Source organism: Drosophila subobscura, chromosome E, assembly GCF_008121235.1.
Source record: "Drosophila subobscura isolate 14011-0131.10 chromosome E, UCBerk_Dsub_1.0, whole genome shotgun sequence".
NCBI lineage: Eukaryota > Metazoa > Arthropoda > Insecta > Diptera > Drosophilidae > Drosophila > Drosophila subobscura.
The window spans coordinates 16,967,204-16,984,559 of record NC_048531.1 but is presented as its reverse complement, the minus strand read 5'-3'; the positions used below and the strand labels follow the sequence as shown (position 1 = coordinate 16,984,559).

Here is a 17,356-nt window from a genome sequence, read left to right as displayed (position 1 = left end):
ATTTATGTACTCGCTTTGCGCAGTCAACGCCAGCGCTGGAAAAAATTCTAAGCAGAGTTTTCTTTTAATGAAAAACCGTCGCCCTGCCTTCATGTGCATGTGTGTGTATGGGTGTGCATGTGTGTGTATGTCTGTGGTTTCCACCAGAGACCAGAACGAACCACCAGGCAAATGACAGTTGTGCATTGTGGTTTCGCATGGAATTCATTTCATTTCAGGGATGAGGCATTAGTTTCACTATCTATCCCCTCTGCCTGCATTCGCCTTGAAAGATCAAAGCCAAAGTAGTTGACATAAGTATTGGTACAGAGCCTTTGCTAAGTATATTTTGAAGATTTAATGGTTGAAAATTAGCATTTAGTTACCTGATTTATGTGTGACATTTCGGGTTGGACGCATCTGACCTGCATCTGAAAACAGGAGAGATACCAATTAATATCGATGTAGTCTTGCCATTATGTTAGCTATAATGTAACTATTGTTTTCTCGGTGGGCACAGTTATAATGATATATTTCCGAACGAGTATCAATTACAAAGAGAGCGAGAAAGAGCTTGACAAATGTTTGTAGATGATAATCTCTATAATCTTATCCTATAATCTAGCCTTTAGTAGGTATAAAAGTCATTAAATATGAGATGGAGTGGTGTGGGATTCTAAGAGGAACATGTGTTCGTCCAGTAACATGTAACTTCAGCAGCACGAAATTGATCAGCTGTAAATGATCCCGCAGAGTCCATATAGACAGCGCCCATCTCGGTTTTGATTTGTGTATTGCACTTTTTCCATGTTCTAAGTCATGGAAACGATTGTACAATGATAAGTATCGTATGGAGGTGGCTGAACTTTATGCCTAATGCCCCTCTCTCGTACATGTACTGGGAATTCGAAGGAAATCTAATGCTGTACGGCTGATGGTTCAGATGGGAATGGCCTCTTACTGGGGTTTTCCCATTGCTAATGGGTTCATGCAAATGTTCCGACAAATATATTGAAATCAAAGTGACAGACAGACAGGCGGGCCATCAGCGATCAGCAAGCCCTAATCTTGTGTGCGTTCACGTACACGTGTATAACAGTTGTTGGCATGGAAATAATGCAAATGTGAGAAAATACCTGGCTTATGGGTTAATCATAAATATATTCGGACAGCTGCAAAACTCTTGGCAAGCCAATGCAATTGCTTTTCGATTAAGCTAAGGCCCCATTCTGTTTATTCTTTATGCCTGTTAAATATTAATTCATCTTTGGTTTCTTAATCAATGATTCCCTTTGCGTTGAAGCGGCATTGTCAGCTGGGCGGCTTATCACACAAGCAGGTGCAGTGACAGTGTGCCACTGGTGCTGCTGCAACTTGCAGCTGCATGCAACCACATCAAATATGCTGTCAGTGCAGATACAGGGAGCCCACTCCACACTGCTGGGCAATGGGCACTGCACTTGGTTTGGCTTTGCATGCAGTTTGCATTTCGGGTGTGTGTGTGTGTGTGTGTTTGTGCACTGGCAACGCCTGCAACATGTGGCACACGCACTATGGGGCCGGCTTTGTGAACCATATGGTCAGAGGCCTGTTTTCAGAGTCGCCACCATTCATGGCCTTTTTTATGCACATGTATAGATATTTATTTAACACATTTTATACACATGCACACACACACACACACACACAAATACATATATATATTTATATATATATATATATATATGTATGTGTGTATATACCCGATGCAGTTTGACTTTATTTGATTTATTTTTGTTCTCTTCATTGGGAACTCCCTTCTTTTTTTTTGCGTTTGTTTTTGTTCATCTTTGTTTGAGCGCTCTTCGCAATGGGGTTCAAGGTCGCATCAACAAAAAAGTCCGCCGAGTCGAGTGTTCTTTATACATATATATATATGTATTTCTATATATATGTGCACTCCCGTTGGTATGTGTGGATCAATGTCTGATTTATTGCAGCTCGTGCCATTGCACTTGATTGTGTCCCAAATTCCAAACGTATATTTTGCACATACAGAATCCCCATACATAGCAAAGAGGAGAAAGGAGAAAGGAGAAAGGATATAGAGCGTATAGATGCCAAAACAACGGATGCACTGGCGAAGAGAGACGAGGAAAATGGGGGAAAGGTGTGCAGTGCAGGTGTGAAAAAATGCACCAAAATGCAGCGAGTGCATTCCGGGCACACAGTTCCCCCAATTCCCACAGTTTTTGCACTTTATCTGCTGACCCTGAACGCGGTCAAGCCTTCTACGGTCCACACTTTTGCTTTATTTATGTTAAACTTTCAATAGATTTCATTTTCATTTCAAAATTTCAATATAAAGGCCTACGCTGCGTGTGCGCAATAAGTGTCGGGGATTAATTGGTTACACAAAAGAATATGTTTACGCGTGTGGTTGGCATTCAAAGAATCCCTTCTCGGGAATTCCTTCTCTTTACGAAGGAGTTGGTACACCTTAAATATATTCATTGGCTGGGAAGCTTCTTTGGCCCAACTTCCGGCACCATTCGGGCAGGGACTAGCTGTCGGTAACTTATTGAGTACCTTTTCAATCGATGGCAGACTTTGCTCTATCCTCCCTCTCCTCTGGTCGCCCCTTCCAACTCCCTTTTTTGTAAATCTTTTCCCTTAAATTACTGAGCAAATAATTCATAATTCATGTGGGCGCGCTTTAATTTACAATCGTTTGCCGGTCGATGGTGCTGCTGGTGCTGGTGCTGCTGCTGCTGCTGGTGGCTTAGGACCAGAACGTGGACCCAGGCGAAACCACAACCTGTGCATGGTGGTCAGTGGCTGCTCACTGACCGTACCCAATCCCAAACCCAATCCCAATTCCAAGCCAAAGCACCAACCGTTTCCCCAAGCCAAAGCCGCGTCTCCGTTTTCCCATTTTCTCTATGGATATATGTACGTATTTTTGGGAGGGAAAACATTTTCGCCGCCAGCTTCCAGAATGCCGGGCGATTGTTCAATTGTTTTGCTAACTTTGCCTCGTTGTTTGTGCTGTTGTTTGCCCCCTGAACGCTTTCCATTTGACTTTGTTTTTTGGCGCAGACACGCGGTTTTTTCGGTGGACCTTCTACTCCCCCACCGCAGCCAAAAGAAGCGATTGGGGGTCTGGACCGTACCTCATGTGGCATGTACGAGTATGTGCTGGCAGAGGCGCAGCAATTGTAGAATTTTTACTCTCATTTCATTCGGTTTTCGTTTTTTTCCTTGCACATATTTGTGTTATATTTGCAATGGTTTTATTTTCTGTCTCTGATATCAAGCGGCAATCGGTTGTCGTCCCTTCTTTCGCTCTCCCATTCCCCCATTCCCTCTCGTTGCCTTTCCTCGTTCTTTCTTTCTCTCTGCTGTTTGGTTCCATTTTACTATTTTTGCCAGTCTCCATCCGCTGGGGGTTTTGGGTGCTTCGGGCTGGGGATCATACCTCCCCCCTCCCTGTGGTGGTGGGCTTAACATTTGAAATGGTCATCGACGCGCATTTTAAATGATCTATGTGTGTAGTGGAGTGTGTCTGCCTGCCCCTGCTTCTTACGACTAAGTGTGTGAGTGTGTGTGTCCTTTTAATGGGCGCTGCAGGGCGTGGCATTTAGCTGAGCCGACTTTTTTATTATCTGGCTGCCGTCTGAGCGGCAAAAGGAAGCAAAACCAAATACAAAAATTTGTAGTGCGAAAAAGGAAAATGCTGCCTGATAATTAATTGTTGCTCATACTCGGCTGTGCCCCATGGTGCACGGGGCAGTAATCAGGCTTCGTGTGTGTGCTCCACACGATGGGTCGTGTCGCCTGCGTTCGTTGTTCGTTGTTGTTTTGTTGTCGTGCGCCGACGTCGTCGTCGTCGTCGTTGTCGTCGCCCTCCGATTGGCTTAGAAAATTGCGAATAGGCTTGGCCGGGCCTCTGCCCAGCTACCCATGCCACCCCTTGCCAGACGCTTTTCCGCAGCCAAATCACACAAAAATAATCATTAAAAAAAATTGTAGCAACGCATATTTAACTGTGGAGAAGGTAGAGAAAATTCACTGCTGGCTTTGCTTACTGTCTGCTTTTGTGGATTACCTTTCTAAGCTGTTGGACAGAGAAAGCACGAGGGAAACAGAAAGAGACAAAGACAGCGAAAGAGAGAGAGAGAGAGAGAGGTGCTGCAAAAGTGTGTGCAAAGAGAGCGCTTAAGAGAGCCAACGAAGAGCACAACCTTTGGGGGTACACTGCGTATGCTTGATGTTTGCCGAACGTTTAACATAAATTATTTTCGGATTCCTTACGGGCAAGCAGAAGACTAAGATATTGTCTTATTCCGTTTTTAAAGAAATAAATCGCTGAGACAAAACTAAAAAAAATTCCTTTCATACTTAACCATTCCTTTAAATAATTTCCGCGTCCCTCCTATGTCTTATCAATTTCCTTAACTCCACATTTCATCACCTGCCCAGTCAACCTTGAAAGAGTCTTCTTGCACCCCGGTAGCTTTCCATTCTCCCCCAAAGCCCTCCAAGTTTACCACTCAAAGTTTTCTTACTCAATTTGCGGCTCGAAAGAACTACGAGCAGAGCAAACCTCTTTTGGACTCGACTTCCTTTGAGTGAAAGAAAACTACCCTCGGCGCTGGAAAAGTCATTTCTCCTACGCTGCCGCCGCCGACTGCAACTGAACGACGACTGCAACGCCGACAGCGGCTGTGGCAGCTCTTTCTCCTCCTGGCAGCGACGCATTAGTTTGCTGCGACGTCGCTAACTTCAAGCAGAGCGGGAGCCAGAGTCGGAGCAGGAGCAGGAGCAGGAACAGGAGCAGGAGTCGTAGTCAGAGGCCGTCATTGTCAGGCATCGTTGTTGCTACTTATATTTTCCTCGTTTCGACTTTTTTGCGCCATTTATTTTTGCGCGCTTTTCCACGAAATTTTGTGATTGGTCGCGACGACGACGAGGATGCTGAGGAAAACGATGACGATGACGACAGCGACACAACGACGACGCGGAAAATGCTCCATGCCTCTGTGTGTGGCTGTGGCTATGGCTGTGTGTGTGTGAGTGTGCGTGTGTGTTTCTCATTTTTTCCGCGAGTCGCGAGCCAGGGACTTGCCGTCTCTGTTCTGCACTTTTGGGGGATGGCGCTGGCGCATTTCTTATTATGATTAAAAAGATAAGCGGCAGGAGCAAGGGGTTGGAGCAGCAGGAGCAGCAGCAGCAGAGTTAGAGGCAGCGGCAGAGTCCGAGGCTGGGGCTGGAACCGCCTCCTTTGGTTGCCCGCTTGACTCTGCAATTTATGTCCTCCGCTGGACGCTTCTCTTCTCTTTTTTCTAATGAGCATCTCCAGATTAATTGGATTTTTTGTCGTCCCACCTTCGTTTGTTGTTGCTGGTGTTTGCCCGGCAAATTAGTTTTCCGATTCCGCTTCACGAGCCCACGATCTCGTTGAAGGTGGGGAAAAGGCGTTAACGGGGTAACCACGCTCTGGTGGATGGGCGATTAAAGCTGCTCTAAACTTGACCCAAAAGCCAACCTGGCCAATGGAGACATTTTTGACATCTTTCCTGCCGGTTCGATGGCAGTCTCGCCCTCCGCCGCTGTCTCGACTCGACTCGACTCGACTTCCCACTTCCCACTTCCTGTCTAACAAACATTTTGTCTGCGCGTCGTCTTGCGTCCTTGAAAATCAACATTCAACATGCCAGCTGGGGCCGGGGAGACTGGCTGGCATAGACGCCACAAGGAGTCGACAGTGGGTAACCAACTTTTATATATCTATGTACATACATATGTACATATGTATATGTATGTACGAGTATGTATATCCTTGTTTTTGCATTCCTTTTTATATTTTTTTGTTGTATTTTCTTCGTTGCATGACACTTTGGCAATTGGCTTGGGGCATGGGGTTCAGGGGGTGGAGCTTAGTATCATTCCAGTGGCTTTGGCTGGCATCGACACATGTCCTCCAAGCGTGTCGTCTGGCAAATCCTTTTGCTCCAGTTGCGTCTCTGCTTCGGTCTGTGTCTGGCAGAATCCTTCGAACCGGAAGCGCTTTCTTTGCGCTCAAAGTTGCACCACAGTTTCTGTTTCTATGTCTCCAGCTGTTCTTTTGTTTTAGTCGCCCTCTCTGTGGGGTGGCACCTCTTCAGCTGAAGAGTTTTTGAGGCATTGTTTGGCCAAGAGAGAAACACTGCCCCAACGGGGGAGTTCATTTACCTCTTAACCCGTTTGACCTTATTTTTATGTAAACGAAAGCCAAAGATAAAGCGAATGTGAAGACAGTTTCGGGTATTATCAAATCATAAAAAAGAAACCCAAAGCTCTGGCTTTAAGTTAGTTTTCATCTAATAATTGCTTTTGTCAGCTTTTCCACTGTGGAAAATTCTATTGAAATGTCATTTGGTAAGTCTTAAAAAATACTCTCCATGCTTTATTCAGGTCACAATTGCACTGCCCTCACTCCAGCAAATTAAAATCTAATTTAATTGCATGTTTTATTTGCTTATTTTTTGTCAAGGGATTTTGTTGCATGTCTCATGTTGAATAATGAAATTTATTATCTGCGGCCAAATCCATTAAATTGTAATAAAATTGCATACAATAAATGGGGAAAAAATAACCGGGAAAGATCGGAGTTTTCTTTTGATTTTTGTTTGCTATTTTCCATTTGCTTGTTTTGCATATTGTGGTGTGTGGCCGACAAATATTTTGCTTTTAATTTACTGCTGATGTGCCTCGACTCGCTATTAAGCCAAATATGATTAAGCAATTTGATTACCCGCTGTCGGGAGCCTATCGTTCCGTATCCTGTGCCTGTCCCTGCCTCCCATGCCCTGCTCCGGTCGTGCCATCGAGTGACGGCGACGATGACGGTGGACAACCTCAGCTAGACACAATGGACAAAGCAGTCGGCCTGCGCTGCGCCATGACACCGGAAACGGAAGTGCCGCTGTCACATATTGACATGGCGACAAATGCGACGCCATTCAACTTTGAGATTGTTGCAAAGTTCCCTCCGCTGTCCCTTTCTACCCCCCGCTTTCCCCCTCTCGCTGTCTCTTTGTCTCTCGGCAATGCAATTAAACTATTTCCGTGTTGCCGGTCCTTGTCGCAGAGTCAATAAAAATTGAAATAAAAATTGATATTGAAATCTTTATTAATAAATAACTCGGGCATGCGAAAAAAAATTCCCAAATGGCGGCGACTTTCAGGCTAGGCAACAGCTGAAGCCGCCAGGTTATTAGCAAATTGGGCGCCAAATAACTATGGTTTTTTTTTTCAGGTATACATTTATGTGTGTAACTGTATATCTGCCTGACTGAGCAAGTCATTGACCTGCTCTGCTGCCAAGTGTCGGTGCATGGCAAAGTCTTCCTGCACTCATAATTGAATCATGTAAAAAATTGTACATTCTATCTCTACCCGAATTCCCTGAAAATGCCACCAAATGAGGCTTAGTGGCATTACCAATACCCATAACAGAAGTGGCCACATCATCTACTCCTATTCCCGGTGGTCGTCGCCTCAATGCCGCAAAGGCAAGTCGTTTGCCATGGCCATGGGCCGCACAGTTGGCTCGCGGCAGTGCCTGGCCTGCCCCGGCCTGGCCTGGCCTGGCCAAGATTTACACTTCCTTGTCCATTGTTAACATTTACGCCATTAACCTGCGTTGGCTTTTAGTGATATGCCACAAGAGGCCACACATCTTCAAAGGTTTTCGCTGTATCGCTCTCTCCCCCCACTCTATGTAGCTCTCTCTCTCTCTCTCTCTCGCTCTCTCTGTGCTGCATATTTGGTGCAATTAAAATTTTCGTTCAGCTTTTCTTGGATCAGCTCGTTTTTGGTGGGTCCCTGCCGGGGTCTTGTAATAATTTCTACTTGCTGCGGAGTGCACAGCGGAGGGGAGCTGACGGAGGAGTGGGACCGAACCGCGCCTAAGTCACTTGCGCTGTCCTATGCAAATGCAATTGCCTCGTCTATAAATTAAATTATGCTTGCGAATTATGCATGCATAGCAGCGTCAACGGGCGGCGGGGTAGCTGAGGGAGGCAGCAGCGGGCAATGCAACCTAGGCAACTGAGGCAACGGCCAGTCGGCGATGAGAAGCAGCCAAATGCAAGACTCCGGAGTCCGGGACCAACCGCCGACAACAAAAGCTGCCACTGCCACTGACTCCGTGTCAGTGTTTGTGTGTGTGTATCTGTATCTGTGTGTGGCGGCCGCAATCGTAGTGCACTAATTCACATTTGATGTTCGTCGAATGCGTTTGGTCAATGAGGTTAAGTTACATGACGATGGAGCCGCAGCAGCAGCAGCAGCAGCAGCAGCAGCAACAGGAGATGAAGGTGGAGCAGCAGCAGGAGTTCCGCATCTATTGATGATGCTGATGTGGCTGGCAGCCGCAGAGTCGCGGCTGGAGTGGCACAGGCACAGCCTCGGCCCCAGCTTGAGGTTCAGTGTAGCTCTTTTACCAGTTTTTGGCCTGCTTGCTGCAAGCTGCAACATTGCCCTGGCATGCTAATCGATGATGTTGCCGAATACCTTTTCCCCATGCTGTTTAGCTTTTCTTAGTTGTAATTACTAAGGGGGGGGAGGGCATTGAGCAGGGTATAGGTATCCTGGTCCAGGGTAGCACTTTTACGTTTTGGGGATTATTTATGTTGGTAAATACAATGCTTTTGCTGAGCAATTTATTAATGATTTGTGACAGCTTAAATTTTCGGATCTCTCGTTTTATTTATGCCTGCAAAGGGCCATAATTTATTTTGGTTATATATTTGCTATTAATGCACAATTTATTGTTTTATTTGCACACACAACTTTAAGTATTCTTGCAGGAGCTTAAAATTTAATTGCGTTTCTTTGATATCAATGCAAATCTTGCATAATATTTTGCAGTTTTAATTGATTTTTCAGCATAATTTAGCAGCTAACACAGTTGCCTGCACTTGAGGGGGCATCAATCATCCTCCCCGCATCGGTTTTAAATACTCTCCTGAAACCATCGACTAATCCAGAACTTTTGACACATTTTAGGAGCGTCACAGGGCCACACACCCCACCCCACCCCACCACACGCTCCACAAGTCGCATCTCTCATGCCCCAGTTGGCAATTGAGTGCAAAAAAGAGCTCACTGCCACCCAAGCAATTAGTGAAGTCTTCCGCCCACACACGACCTATCCCACTGGGCAGGTTTCACTCCCTCGGTTCCCCTTCCCTAGTTCGCTAACAGAAAACCGGATTCCGCTCTCCCAAAAGTGTTCACCCACTCCCCTCCCCCACACTGAGCCTTCGAGCTGTGTCTTCGTTTACTTCTTCTCCGCTTCCTTCCCCTTGAGTTGGTTTTGCTTTCTTTGCTCTCTCGCTTTGCTTAACTCATTCCGAAATTCTCTCTCTTATTTACCGCTCTCCCCCTGCTTGCTTCCGCCACGCACTGCTTGAGCCGAGCGCTGCTTTCTTTGCTCTCACGCCTTGCTTAACTCAGTTGGCAAAACACTCTTTTTCCGCCAGGGGTAATTTGTTGCTGTTGCTGTTGCTCTGCCTCTGCCTCTGCCTCGGCCGCTGCTCTCGTCTCACTCGGAATGGTCATCAGTGCGACTCTCGTTCGTTGAGTTTTGTTTTCCCCTTTTTTTTGTTGGTCGTGCGGTTCGGCTGCTTCTCCTGCCCAGTCGTCACGGTGACGTCACGGCCGCTGCTCCAGTTCTTGTGGCATTCCTTGGCTCTCGCAGTTGCAGATGGTGGCACGTCTCCATCAGTTTGCCTCTGGTCTGCGCTGAGGCATGTAGTCCAGCATCAGCAGCAGCATGGGGGGACGCCCGACTCCAGTTTGTCGTTCATGTCCGTTTTGCGGGTGAGCAGAGGTGGGAAAGGGTTACCTGAATATGCGAGTTTTTCGCCATCTGCTTGAGCATATGTCGAAGAAGTTTTTAGTTGGGGTTGCCATCGATCTACTTGAGTCGATTGTTTATTGCGATATAAGTATGGGTATTGGGGGTCTCTTGTGAAAGGCAAACCACAGAAAGAGAGAGAAATGCTAAATAGAGTCTGCTAATCAAATTAAAAATGTACCTTTTTATATTCTTTTTTAAATAAAGTTCCCCCCTTAAAAGGTAATGCCCAAATAATTGCATTTTAACATATTCAAAACAACGCAAATTTCCATACCTTTTCAGGCAACTCCTCAGAAACTCAGTCACATTAAAGAACAGATCTTATGCACACAAATTTAGCCCCCCCTTCGTCCATTACCATGTACCGAAAAGTAGAGAAGAGAATTTCATAATCCCCCGCTCAGTGGCACACAACGGAAATGCTAAATTTTCATATATTATACGGACAAACGAATTGATCGATAGCGATCGATCGAACGGCGGTCAGTCGCTGCGGCTCTAACTGTTTCGACAGAAGCAGCAAATTAACATAATTGACAGAGACAGAGGCAAAGAGAGAGAGAGAGAGAGAGAGAGAGAACCAGTTGGTTCGATGTCTACTCGTTTTGCTTGGGTAATAGAATTACAAATTAAACGCGCACAAATTATACCAGACCACGGATATCAAAGATATCCAAACCAAGAAAGACGACAGACCAGACCCAAGACCAGACCCAAGACCAGACCCCAGATCAGACCCCCAAGGCACAGAGCAGACCAAAGACCGTTCGCAAGGGGCGCTGGCTGTGGCAGTTCAATCCTCCATCTCCGACATTTATGTAATACAAAATTAGACTACATTTTGAATGATTGCCGGGAATGGGTATTTGCAAACCAAATACGATTGTGACGCAGGAAATGGTCCAACTAATCCCAGAACGAGATCGAGTTCGAGTTCGACTCCACTCCGCTTCGATAGAACTAACGAAAATTGTGCAAAGCTCTACAAAATAATGAAAACAATTTGCAACAAACACACACACAAATATGGAACGCACTTTTTTGCATCGAATTCACATTTAACGTACGTAACATTATGGGGCGCAATGCGAAATGTTTTAATTTCCTGTGCCGAATGACATTTTAATGAAGGACTTGCCAAAAAACACAACAACAAAAAATAATAAACAGAACGAAGTTTGAGTTTTGTGTCGGGGTTTGAGTTTTGTGTCGGGGTTTAATTTTCCATGCGTTTTAATGCGTTCCATCCACGGGGCAGCAGCACTCTCCGCGTGTCCTGCTGGTGGTCGTCGTCCTGGGTCCCAGCCACTGGCTGAGAGCATACGCACTCCCCAGCGGAAGTTAATTAATAAAATATTAAAAGTTATTTATTATCATTTAAGTTAATTACAAGGTGCCATGGAATGGGCGCGACAACAGGATATGCGACGAATTTACAATTTTCTTTACATAATGAACATTCAAAAGGGGTAAAATAAATACGAAGAAAGCCCTGCAGAGGGGTGTACGTAATTATTTGTGTTTCCTGAGTTACCGAAGAGACCAAGGGGTTCCCTTCTACAGGACATTGTATGTACTTAAGCGTTTATTCGCTCCCTTCTCTTTGGCAAACAAAAATTAACTTCTTCCCACGCCTATTCCGATTTAATTTCTGCAAATGCCAACTGCAAATGCAATTGGTCGCGAGGATTTTCAACATAAACATAACTATAATTCTAGCAGAGTTCCCATGGATCATCGCTATGATTAGCCGCAAGACAACTGTGGCGATCTTCGTGCCAAGCGCCTGTTAACACCGCCAACATAAGAATGTGCTAATTATAGAAAAGAGTGAGTAAAGAGCTGCCACTACTTGGTGGGGCCCGGTTGGGAGGCCAGAGCTAATTGTTGGTAATTGGCTGGCCAACTCGGCGGTGCAATTCATTAAAGCAGACCATTAAATATGTAAAAATTATGCGAATGCTTGCATCATGTTGCATGCAGCTTTTCTTTAGTGGGGCCCCCCTGCTGGTCGCCTCCTGCCTAACATCTTCAGCAACGTTTTCAATTAGTTTTCGCAGCTTGTGTGTCATGCGCTAATTTTCCAATAAATTAAATTCACAAGGCAAATCTAAACAAAGGCATTTTCGGGAAGCTGCGCCAAAATGCAAATTTTTGGGGGCCACAACACTGACAGCGCTCAGCCGCTACCCGCTACCCGCTACCCACCACCCCTTTATGCCCTTTTGGCCAGGCTTTGTGTCTAAATTAATTTGGTTGTTGTTCGTCCTCGACTTCCCTATCGTCGTCGTGGCCCTGGTGGGCTGCACTGCGGCTTCACTCTGCTGAAGAGGGCAAGGCATGGCAGGAGCTGCGCTGGGACGGGGCTTACAGGCACATAATTGCATTTATTATTGAGCGAAATGAGTAAGTTATTGTGGCTCTGACAAAAGGCAACCGCATATATGACGACATCTCCTCAACGTCGTCGTCGTCGTCATCGACGTTGTCGTCTTTGGCAGGGCCAGACGCACTTTGTTGGGCTTGCGGCAAGGGCCAGGGCCTGCTAGTCTGCCTGCTGCAAGGCACATGCTGCTGCCTCATGCTCCCTATGCCGCTGCTGCTGCTGCTGCAGCCATTCATGTTTATAATCAATATATTATAGCCTCTTACTTTGCCATTTGACTTTGTGCTGTCAATGTCATTGAGAGATTTTGTTGGGGCCCTAAACAGGCAGGGGAGAATTCGCTTTATGAAGTGAACTTTGGCATAAAGGTTATTCCATAACCCTAATGAAAGTTAAATACTAAAACTAAACTGCTTATTAAATAATTCTTAGTGTCTATCCTAATGGATTTTCAAGAATTTCAACCGACTTCTAATGCAAAAATTGTAACGGACACGGGAAGTGTCGTCTCGTCAGCACTCTCTGTCTACTAAAGGTTGGCCGGCTAGGCTCAGGGAAAATGGGGTGGGTGTTGTGCTGCGAAAACGAACTCCGTCACCTAACAAAATCGTAGACAGATTTACGGGAACTGGGATCGGAATTACAAACCCGGACGGAACTTAAGGTCCACTACCTACTGTGAAGAGCAAGGTGGTTGTGCTCTTCCCTCTTGACCCACCCTCCATGTAGAATAACATAAGAATATGCCATTATGGTTCTACCCAAAACCTTCTGCTGCTGCGCTATGTGCCTTAGGAACCCCTCCCAAAAATCAGATTAGAAATTCATGTTAATCGTTATAATTTTACTTTGACTTGTATAACTTCATGTTGTTTGTAACCCCCATTATTTCTACCCTAACCCTTAAAACTATTTTTACTGCATGTGTATATATATGTGGGGCTAATTTAAGACATAGGAATTCAAGAGAATGATCAAATATGAATAAAAATAATATAATCAAAATATAAAGTAAGAATGAATTAATTAAAGGAATTAAGTGGCATAATTGTAGTGATTGTAGTTAATAATAATTCATTTTATATATGGTTAAGCATGCATGTCTCACTGTGTAGACGCTATTCTCCTGACCCGGAGTGTATGTGTATATATGTGTGTCTACTTACAGACTTTTAAACAGCTGCTGGTGTCGTTGGGCCCAATTTCACGTTTGCAATAAAACTGTTAAAGAAATGTAGAAATATGCAAAATAACAAGAAGCGTTATGAAGAGGTATTTTACCAATACCCTTCCATGGACACAATGAGACCGATGATGCACCTTTTAAAATCTATTCTTAACTAGGCATAAATTTCATTTTTTTCTTCTTCTATTTCTAAGTTAACGTCTAGGAATATTTAATATTATTAAACAATTTTTTTTTCTATTTTTTTTTTCTTCTATCCATAATTTTTCATTAAATTTTCTTTTCTAGATTTTGTGATTTATTTTTCTTCCCTTAAGTGGCTTTTAGAATGTCGGCATCGAACAATTTTAATAACCTGAGAGAAGGAGAGAATAGGTGACATACGGTCAGGTGGGTCTAGTTAAGTGTGCATAGGTGTATGGTCAGCCGCAAGGGCAATGACCGCTGAGCTAATTTTTCCACACCCTACATGTGCAAGCACCAACATTTTCTTTACACAAGGCGCGGTGATATAATATTTTAGATGGTTTTATATTGTCGTTGTTGTTGAGCGGCTTAATTGCGCGTGAGATATATGTATATAAACGGCTCGGTCCCGATCGCCAAGTCCATCCGTTTCTATGCCTGCAGGCAAGGTCCGGTGGCACCAAGAAGAAGGACTGATGATCGTCATGAAGCGGACCCCCCCTCCTTGAGGGGTGGTCAGGCCAGGTCAGCAATTTTCTGCCACACGTGGATCATAACCTATGTATGTACAGTACATACGTGAAATTATGTAATAAGGTCACTTTTTCATTTTCTTTGCGTACCTTATCCAGGGTTTGGTTTTTTGTTTTTGTTCTTTGCAGCCACAACACTTTTCAAATGGTTTTTATTGGGTTTATGTTCCCTTTTATGGTTTTGCAGAATTTTCACCACGTTTTTCTTTTTATATGTTCTGTACGCACATTAATTAAGTCTTCCAACCTTGAATGCACTTTTTGTTCTGTGCAGCATGCACTTAGCCTAACTATTTTACCCCTCCAAAAGCTGGGTATGAGAGAGCTAAGAAGGTTCTCGAAGGGCTAGCCGTAAGCTATGCTTGCGGAGAGAAAAGCTCACATGTGAACGGCGCTCGCACGTGCAATTTCGAAAGAGCGAGCTTTTCAAGATAAAAGCTTCTGATCTTGCATTTGGGCTCTCTATGGAATGCATGTACAGTGGGGAAGGTTCAATATTTTTGCGATAAAATAAGAAGACTGTAAAAAAAAAAAATTCTTAATACAATTTTTGTCCAGACATTCTAAATTTTGTATTTTTGGTCTGCAACCTTCACACCCCGCCAGATTTTATCTTAGGGTTTTGACCCAAGATAAAACTGAAACAACAACAAAGGAAGGGTGCAGACTTTTGTCTCTAGCTACCAAATATCCTTAATGTTAAATTTCCCCAGCTCTTTACAGTTCAATTGAGATTGTGAACGCAACGGTAACGAACAAATCGGGCATGTCTCATTGGATGTCAACCAATCCGATAAACACGACCGGTGGTATTTGTGTTTGCAATGGGTTTCTACAATGTCGGTGTCCTGGCTGGTATCATTGCATATAGTGCAGTGTACGACTACCTCGCCGAGATTAACATTTATATTGTCAATGCTTCGCCTTACCGCCATTGTAACAAATTATGATTAAGGAAAAACGATATAGTCTTTAAGACTATGAAAGATTTTTTTTTTTTTCTAAATTCGAAAATATGGGCAATGATTGTGAGGGTCTCCTATCAGGCACCAGCACAGCAGAAGGAATGTCTTCGGTTGTTATAACCTTAAGTCCGTAAGCAGAAAGAAAGAAAACAAAATTTTGTTGTTGATCCTTTCGAGAAAAAGAGGAACAGGACCGAATTCTCCAGTCTGAACAAGTCTCAATTAATCTCGAGAGAATAAAGGTCATTCATCTTCGCTACTAGGTATAGAACCAATTTACTCAGAACTATCGTTCCTAGTATCCTGATGAAATGATATAATGAAGTCTACTGTGATCTTCTTCTATGCAATATATCCACTGGTCTGGGTCCGACAATGATCAGATTCCCAGCTGTTCCGAGCTGGATATATAACACAAAAACTGAACTACTTTAAAATTTGGATCAATATTGGGTTGCGGAAGGGATTGGGAAGGTTATTGGGGAAAACGTGAGGGAACCTATAACCATAGAATATATAGTTGGTAGGTACGGCCATTCGGGCCCCACGTTGGTAGATACCGACCATTTGGGCCACACGTTGGTAGATACGGACCATTTGGGGCCCCACGTTGGTAGATACGGACCATTTGGGCCACACGTTGGTAGATACGGACCATTCGGGGCCCCACGTTGGGCGCCATTTATTATGTAACGGACACGGGAAGTGTCGTCTCGTCAGCACTCTCTGTCTACTAAAGGTTGGCCGGCTAGGCTCAGGGAAAATGGGGTGGGTGTTGTGCTGCGAAAACGAACTCCGTCACCTAACAAAATCGTAGACAGATTTACGGGAACTGGGATCGGAATTACAAACCCGGACGGAACTTAAGGTCCACTACCTACTGTGAAGAGCAAGGTGGTTGTGCTCTTCCCTCTTGACCCACCCTCCATGTAGAATAACATAAGAATATGCCATTATGGTTCTACCCAAAACCTTCTGCTGCTGCGCTATGTGCCTTAGGAAAAAAAAAAAAAAATCAGATTAGAAATTCATGTTAATCGTTATAATTTTACTTTGACTTGTATAACTTCATGTTGTTTGTAACCCCATTATTTCTACCCTAACCCTTAAAACTATTTTTACTGCATGTGTATATATATGTGGGGCTAATTTAAGACATAGGAATTCAAGAGAATGATCAAATATGAATAAAAATAATATAATCAAAATATAAAGTAAGAATGAATTAATTAAAGGAATTAAATGGCATAATTGTAGTGATTGTAGTTAATAATAATTCATTTTATATATGGTTAAGCATGCATGTCTCACTGTGTAGACGCTATTCTCCTGACCCGGAGTGTATGTGTATATATGTGTGTCTACTTACAGACTTTTAAACAGCTGCTGGTGTCGTTGGGCCCAATTTCACGTTTGCAATAAAACTGTTAAAGAAATGTAGAAATATGCAAAATAACAAGAAGCGTTATGAAGAGGTATTTTACCAATACCCTTCCATGGACACAATGAGACCGATGATGCACCTTTTAAAATCTATTCTTAACTAGGCATAAATTTTTTTTTTTCTTCTTCTATTTCTAAGTTAACGTCTAGGAATATTTAATATTATTAAACAATTTTCTTTTCTATTTTTTTTTCTTCTATCCATAATTTTTCATTAAATTTTCTTTTCTAGATTTTGTGATTTATTTTTTTTTTTTTTTGTGGCTTTTAGAATGTCGGCATCGAACAATTTTAATAACCTGAGAGAAGGAGAGAATAGGTGACATACGGTCAGGTGGGTCTAGTTAAATGTGCATAGGTGTATGGTCAGCCGCAAGGGCAATGACCGCTGAGCTAATTTTTCCACACCCTACATGTGCAAGCACCAACATTTTCTTTACACAAGGCGCGGTGATATAATATTTTAGATGGTTTTATATTGTCGTTGTTGTTGAGCGGCTTAATTGCGCGTGAGATATATGTATATAAACGGCTCGGTCCCGATCGCCAAGTCCATCCGTTTCTATGCCTGCAGGCAAGGTCCGGTGGCACCAAGAAGAAGGACTGATGATCGTCATGAAGCGGACCCCCCCTCCTTGAGGGGTGGTCAGGCCAGGTCAGCAATTTTCTGCCACACGTGGATCATAACCTATGTATGTACAGTACATACGTGAAATTATGTAATAAGGTCACTTTTTCATTTTCTTTGCGTACCTTATCCAGGGTTTGGTTTTTTGTTTTTGTTCTTTG

General features: G+C 43.8%; 1 long non-coding RNA gene across 2 annotated transcripts in view; it reads right to left on the bottom strand.

Annotated features, from left to right (window-relative positions):
- The window catches only part of LOC117892080, a 41,133-nt gene extending 24,607 nt beyond the window's left edge, over positions 1–16,526 (bottom strand). Inside the window, exons 1-2 of one of the 2 annotated variants that reach the window (XR_004648678.1) lie at positions 16,494–16,526; positions 366–410 (exon numbers count right to left, since the gene is read on the bottom strand). This is a non-coding gene — a long non-coding RNA (uncharacterized LOC117892080). Of the gene's footprint in view, positions 1–365; positions 1,609–16,493 lie in introns of those variants that run through there. The other variant, XR_004648679.1, reaches the window with a different exon arrangement.
- Positions 16,527–17,356: the final 830 nt, after the last annotated feature.